Source organism: Oncorhynchus keta, chromosome 26, assembly GCF_023373465.1.
Source record: "Oncorhynchus keta strain PuntledgeMale-10-30-2019 chromosome 26, Oket_V2, whole genome shotgun sequence".
NCBI classification, from domain to species: domain Eukaryota; kingdom Metazoa; phylum Chordata; class Actinopteri; order Salmoniformes; family Salmonidae; genus Oncorhynchus; species Oncorhynchus keta.
The window spans coordinates 18,653,329-18,661,399 of NC_068446.1; positions in this window are offsets into that span (position 1 = coordinate 18,653,329).

Here is an 8,071-nt window from a genome sequence, read left to right on the forward strand (position 1 = left end):
GTGATATGTGACTCCCTGCCTCACCCCCAGATATGAAGCTATCCTAACAGACACACAGGATAAAGGGTCATTATGAAGTTATATCTCACTGCACTCAGCGATACGGAGCCAGGTCAGAGGACCAGGCCGGTTGACCTGGCTTCTCTCTCAGCGGCACTTCCAGCGGTGCCCGGCCCGCACCGCAGCGCTTCCCTAGCAGAGAAACACATCTCTCCAGCCTCTCAGCACGATGACTTCCACATGTTCCTGGCTCAGACGAAGAATTGCAACAACAACAAAAACAGTGTACCTTTTTCTCCAGACAAAGAAGTCAACATTTTGTGCCTAAAACGTGTAGCGACTCTACAACACATTCAAAACGTCAGTCCGTTAAAATAGTAAGTTAATTGGAATTTTCGGAATAGTGATTTGTTGTAAGCAAATTGGCTATACAAAAAAAAATGAACCAATGCATTGCTGCACAAATCAGTTGGATACCTACACGTAATTAGGGCTCATGTGTAGCCAACTGCATTCAGACATTTTCATGTGTAGCCAACTGCATTCAGACATTTTCATGTGTAGCCAACTGCATTCAGACATTTTCATGTGTAGCCAACTGCATTCAGACATTTTCATGTGTAGCCAACTGCATTCAGACATGTTCATGTGTAGCCTATATGGGCCAGCTAGAGCTCACTTTCTGACAATCTCTGGTCTAAGTTATTCATTTCTCTGATCAAGATTCAGAGACCGCACCGTGGCTATAACCAGTGTTACTATTTCCAACTCTGTAAAAGGTCAGCTGGCCCTTGAGGATGCAGTTTGTGATAACTGTTTCTTGCATCAACTCACATCTATCACGTTGTGTTTGTAAACAAGTATAAGGGTGCTCTATGGATATGATATGATTACATTTGGATGTTGATTCAACATTCCACATTTTTAAACAGGAGTGGAATGACATGTATGGCACTAATGCGCAACCCAGTATAGTTCGTCACGTCACACACACACACACACACACACACACACACACACACACACACACACACACACACACACACACACACACACACACACACACACTCACACTCACACTCACACTCACACACACTCACTCACTTCCCAGCATTACCTAATACATAATCATTACAGTCTACACTTTGTATACCAAACATTAGGAACACCTTCCTAATATTGAGTTGCACCCCCATCCCCTTTTGCTCTCAGAACAGTCTCAATTTGTTGGGTCATGGACTCTACAAGGTGTCGAAAGCGTTCCACAGTGATGCTGGCCCATGTTGACTCCAATGCAATCCACAGTTGTCTCAAATTGTCTGGATGTCCTTTGGGTGGTGGACCATTCTCGATACACACAGGAAATGGTTGAGTGTGAAAAACAGCAGTGTTGCAGTTCTGGTGCACCTGGCACCTACTACCATACAGTGGTGGAAAAAGTACACAATTGTTATACTTCAGTAAAAGTAATACCTTAAAAAAAGTAATACCTTAATCAAGTTTTTTCTCACCTTTATTTAACCAGGTAGGCTAGTTGAGAACACCTTTATTTAACCAGGTAGGCTAGTTGAGAACACCTTTATTTAACCAGGTAGGCTAATTGAGAACACCTTTATTTAACCAGGTAGGCTAGTTGAGAACAAGTTCTCATTTACAACTGCGACCTGGCCAGGATAAAGCAAAGCAGTTCGTCACAAACAACAATACAGAGTTACACATGGAATAAACAAACATACAGTCAATAATACCTTAGCCGTAGAAAAAGTATATATACAGTGAGTGCAAATGAGGTAGGATAAGGGAGGTAAGGGAATAAATAGGCCACAGTGGCAAAATAATTACCATATAGCAATTAAACACTGGAGTGATAGATCTGCAGAAGATGAGTGTGCAAATAGAGATACTGGGGTGCAAAGGAGCAAAATAAATTGTCACGTTCTGACCTTTATTTTACTTTGTTTTGTCTTTATTTAGTATGGTCAGGGCGTGAGTTGGGGTGGGCAGTCTATGTTTTGTGTTTCTATGTTTAGGTTTTTGTTTCGGGCCTAGTATGGTTCTCAATCAGAGACAGGTGTCGTTAGTTGTCTCTGATTGAGAATCATACTTAAGTAGCCTGGGTTTCACTGTTGGTTTGTGGGTGTTTGTTTCTGTTTCTGTAGTTGTCACCACACGGGACTGTTTCGGTTTGGTTTTCATTCATTTTCACATTTATTGTTTTGTATTTCTTAGTGTTCAGTTTATGTTTTATAATGAACGATATGGACACTTACCACGCTGCGTTTTGGTCCGATCCCTGCTACATAAATTACATAAATAACATTATGGGGGATGAGGTACTTGGATAGGCTATCTACAGATGGGCTATGTACAGGTGCAGTGATCTGTAAACTGCTTTGACAGCTGGTGCTTAAAGTTAGTGAGGGAGATATGAGTCTCCAGCTTCATGATTTTTGCAGTTCGTTGCAGTCATTGGCAGCAGAGAACTGGAAGGAAAGGCGGCCAAAGGAGGAATTGGCTTTGGGGGTGACCAGTGAGATATACCTGCTCGAGCACGTGCTACGGGTGGGTGCTGCTATGGTGACCAGTCAGCTGAGATAAGACGGGACTTTACCTAGCAAAGACTTATAGATGACCTGGAGCCAGTGGGTTTGGCGACGAATATGAAGCGAGGGCCAGCCAACGAGAGCATACAGGTCGCAGTGGTGGGGCTTTGGTGACAAAACTAATGGCACTGTGATAGACTGCATCCAATTTGCTGAGTAGAGTGTTGGAGGCTATTTTGTAAATGACATCGCCGAAGTCAAGGACCGGTAGGATAGTCAGTTTTACGAGGGTATGTTTGGCAGCATGAGTAAAGGATGCTTTGTTGCGAAATAGGAAGCCAGTTCTAGATTTAATTTTGGATTGGAGATGCTTAAATGTGAGTCTGGAAGGAGAGTTTAGAGTCTAACTAGACACCTAGGTATTTGTAGTTGTCCACATATTTTAAGTCAGAACCGTCCAGAGTAGTGATGTTGGACGGGCGGGCAGGTGTGGGCAGCGATCGGTTGAAGAGCATGCATTTAGTTTTACTTGCATTTAATAATATATAATAAGAGCAGTTGGAGGCCACGGGAGGAGAGTTGTATGGTATTGAAGCTCGTCTGGAGGTTAATTAGTGTCCAAAGAAGGGCCAGAGTGTCCAAATAAGGGCCAGATGTATAGAAAATGGTGTCGTCTGCGTAGAGGTGGATCAGAGAATCACCAGCAGCAAGAGCGACATCATTGATGTATACTGAGAAAAGAGTCAGCCCGAGAATTGAACCCTGTGGTACCCCCATAGAGACTGCCAGAGTTCCGGACAACAGTCCCTCCGATTTGACACATTGAACTCTGTCTGAGAAGTAGTTGGTGAACCAGGCAAGGCAGTCATTTGAGAAACCAAGGCTGTTGAGTCTGCCGATAAGAATGTGGTGATTGACAGATTCGAAAGCCTTGGCCAGGTCGATGAATACAGCTGCACAGTATTGTCTCTTTTCGATGGCGGTTATGATATCGTTTAGGACCTTGAGCGTGGCTTAGGTGCACCCATGACCAGCTCAGAAACCAGATTGCGTAGTGGAGGAGGTACGGTGGGATTCGAAATGGTTGATGATCTGTTTGTTAACTTGGCTTTCGAAGACCTTAGAAAGGCAGGGTAGGATATATATAGGTCTGTAGCAGTTTGGGTCTAGATTGTCTCCCCCTTTGAAGAGGGGGATGACCACGGCAGCTTTCCAATTTTTGGGGATCTCAGACGAAACGGAAGAGAGGTTGAACAGGGGTTGCAACAATTTCGGCAGATAATTCTAGAGAGGTTCCAGAATGTCCATCCCAGCTGATTTGTAGGGTTCCAGATTTTGTAGCTCTTTCAGAACATCAGCCATCTGGATTTGGGTGAAAGAGAAATGGGGAAGCTTGGGCAAGTTGCTGTGGGGGGTGCAGGGCTGTTGGCCGGGATAGGGGTAGCCAGGTGGAAAGCATGGCCAGCCGTAGAAAAATGCTTGTTGAAATTCTCAAAAGTAAAAGTCACCCAGTAAAATCCTACTTGAGTAAAAGTCTTAAAGTATTTGGTTTTCAATATACTTAAATATCAAAAGTAAATGTAATTGGTCAAATATACTTAAGAATCAAAAGTATGAATAATTTCAAATTCATTTTATTAAGCAAACCAGACATTAACATTTTTTTCTAGTTTTTTTTTACATTTAAGGATAGCCAGGGGCATGCTCCAACACTTAGACATCATTTACAAATAAAGCATGTGTTTAGTGAGTCCGCCAGATCAGAGGCAGTAGGGAAGACCAGGGATGTTCTCTTGATAAGATTGTGAATTGGACCCTTTTCCTGTCCTGCTAAGCATTCAAAATGTAACAAGTACTTTTGGGTGTCAGGGAAAATGTAAGGACTATAAAAAGTACGTAATTTTGTAAGGACTTTCAACAAATGTAAGGACATTCAACTTACTCTGGACAGCTGTAATAGTACAATGCATGAGGTTCATTTTCGAAAATGGGTAGTGCATCAGCAGCGTTCCTCTTGTCATGTCAGTCATTGCAGACCTTCGAGAGCTATTTATAACTTTTCAGAAATGTCCAGATCAACTGGCTAGGTGTTTTAGCCCATTGATTTTGTTGTAATGTTTGAGTTACTCAGATATCACACCGAACACATAAGACATTGAATGAGTGTACAATTGCAGGAAATAACCTTTAAAAACTGCAAAATATTCTCTCCAACCCATGGCAAAGTGTGTAGAATTGCAGGGAATGAGCTTTAAACTGACGGGAAAAAAGCCATGCTATGGCAAAATGTAGGCCTGTGGAATTAGATGATATAAGCTTTATTAAACCTGAAAAATTACAGATGTTCCCCAATGATGGGGCCAAAGTGAAAAAGTTTGTGAACCCCTGGTCTATAGTAATAATTTGGAAATATAATTCATGAATTGTGTAGCCCAATAACCAACTGGGGATCAGGATGATAACATTTATTGACTGCCACAACAAGAAAATATTGCATACTTTGATATAAAGGAAACACCAACATAAAGTGTCTTTATAGGGTGTTGGGCCACCACGAGCCAGAACAGCTTCAATGTGCCTTAAGGGTCTGGAAATCTTGTGGATGGATACGACACCATTCTTCCATGAGAAATTCCATCATTTGATTTGGTTTTTTATGGTGATGGAAAATGCTGTCTCAGGCACTGCTCCAGAATCTCTTGAGATCTGGTGACTGACACACAGAAACACACACATGCACCCTTTAAACCCCCAATGCTCCTTTGAGACCCCACTTTCAAAGTCACTGAGCTCTCTTCTAGCCATGGTAGCCAAAACAATGGGCAACTGGGCATTTTCATACATGACCCTAAGAATGATGGAATGTAAATTGCTTATGTAACTCAGGAACCACACCAGTGTGGAAGCAGCTGCTTTCAGTATACTTTGTACCCCTCATTTAATCGTGTTTCCTTTGTTTTGGCAGTTACCTGTAGCCTACTTCCACTGAGAAGCAAGCATCCACAAGGGGGCATTCAATTGTTTTTGGTTTCAACTGGAGGCTTTTTGGTCAATAATTGACCCCAAACTGTTTTTCCAGACCTGTTTTAGTGTCTGAACCCAGCATCAGTCAAAATGACAGTTTCAATAGCCTATAATACTGTAAACCCATACAAATGAATAGGAATATGCTATCTATGGATGTGCCATGTGAGACTTCTAAACAGCAGCTTGGGAGAGCCCTCTAAGTTCCAAAGAGATTGCACTACTTAGGCTATATGAAGACAAAAACATTGTTATATAAGCTATATGAAAGGTCCTAATCAGTGATATATAAGGTCATATGGATATTTGTGTTGCCTCTGGGCAAAATACATGTCAATGAAGGCATAAATCTGCATATTTTGAATTAGAATAGGCCAAAAATATAATCACCACAGAAATGTGAAGATACATAGCCTGTTGAAATCGATATTGCCGTCGTGAAACGTAATGTTAGAGGAACAATCTGCAGTTGATACATCCATTCTTGGACTTAGAAATGAATGATATGTAGTTGCCTACTCATTGATTATTGAAGAATATAACTTATAAATTCCTCATTAGCTTAGTTCAACTGTCGCACCCCAACAGATACCAAAATATAAGCTTGTTTTACATTTAAACAGATACTACATAACTTAAAAACATGGTTTAAACTATAATTTTGATATCATGGTTGGTCAGTCCTTGCATCCATAGCTCTGTCTATGAATTTGAGAGTTGTAAACATTTCTTCGACCCTGTCCCTCAGATTTTTACCGATACAGGGGGGACCTCTATTTGTTATTGTTTTGACAGCTGATTGCCGCTTTAAGCTTTTTGTAAGGTAATTCGTAGATAGACTAACAAAACTCGTCTAATCTTAGGCTGTTTCAATCAGCAATGTAACTTAACTTTCAGACATTCAAACACATGGCTTTTACGTAAGATTAGGCATAGTCTACTGTCTCAAGAGCATATTCAGTGGCCATTGCATGGTATAGGGTTATCTGTCCCCTCGAGCGACGTCTAGCTTGCTGAAACGCGCCCTTGTTGGGACTGTAGGGGCTTTCTCATCGTTTCACACAGAGGTCCGCACCCAAAAGGTGCAGTCCATTCCATTCCACTCCCATTCAAACACAAATATCCTTATCTTAGTATTCTAACAATATGAAAATGACTTGTGCATACGTCATATTTAGCTTAAAAGGTTGGTCCAGATGACCTCAGAGTACACAATGAATGAGTCCAATAGATATTTGAATAAGTGAACTTCAATTTATAAGGGAACCTGCTGAAAACGAATATAGTCCTGATGCAAAAATCGACCTCAAAACTTCAAAGAATTACATTTTCATATCAGCCAACATGGATGTTTTACAAATAACCCAGGATTTCACAAAAATACCATGTATTTAATCCAACCCCTATTGGCTGAAAGTAAAGTCGCTCGGTTGTGTTGATTTGTGTTGATGAGTGTTGCTGAGCAACCTGCATTTGCACAAACAGTGGAAGTGACACAGTGACTTAATTGTTTGTTCAAACTCGGGGGAGTCATCCTTGTTCTGGGTATTTGCCATAATCCTGCTGGTCCCTTTTTCTTCTTTTCACTTTCTCTGAGTTAGGCTATGACAGGGCCCTGAAAGAGAACATGTTGCAATATGCATTGTTCTTCATTTTGAAAAGGTATTTTGTTATCTTTAGCCGCAGGTTTATAAAAATTGGCCTACAATCGAAAACGGAAATCATATCTTAAACCGCTCATAAAATAATTTGTACTCAAATTACAGGTCTTGACACCCTTAAGGTAAACCCTTTGCAGATGCCTTTAAGATTTATGAGACCAACCATTCTGCTGGCAAAGGCTATGTGGAACAAGAAGCTCTCAGTATCAGTGCAGAATTAGACGTTCATCCACACGTTCTCCAAACGGCAAATTTCGATGTGTTTTTGTTGCTCCTGATGCTCTATATTGTTCCATTTCTCCAAATGTAAAATTTCGAGGTTAAGGTTAAGTTTAGGCACTCATTCCGAATGGTTAAGGTAAGGGTTAAAACATTAGGTTTAGGCACTCTTTCCAAATGGTTAAGTGTGAGTGTGCCATCTTGCACAGGTCGATTTAGTCTATTCCCTGCAGACGCGTTCATAACACCTAGGTTAAAATAACTAAACAACTATATTAATATGGGAAGAGGTCAAAACACATATGAAACATTTAAGGATATTTAGCAAGCGAGATGTTTTTAGCTAATTTGTCATGGCAGATAAACATTGGGTTATTTTACCTTGTTAACCAATTTAAAGATACAGTTTGGCCACCAACTGGACCTCCATCATATTTTTTAACTAGGCAAGTCAGTTAAGAACAAATTCTTAATTTCAATAACAGCGGGTTTACTGCCTTGTTCAGGGGTAGAGCAACAGATTTTTACCTTGTCAGCTCGGGGATTTGATCTTCCAACCTTTGAGTTACTAGTTGAATGCGCTAACCACTAGGCTACCGCGCCTCTTTCAATCACCCATACTCG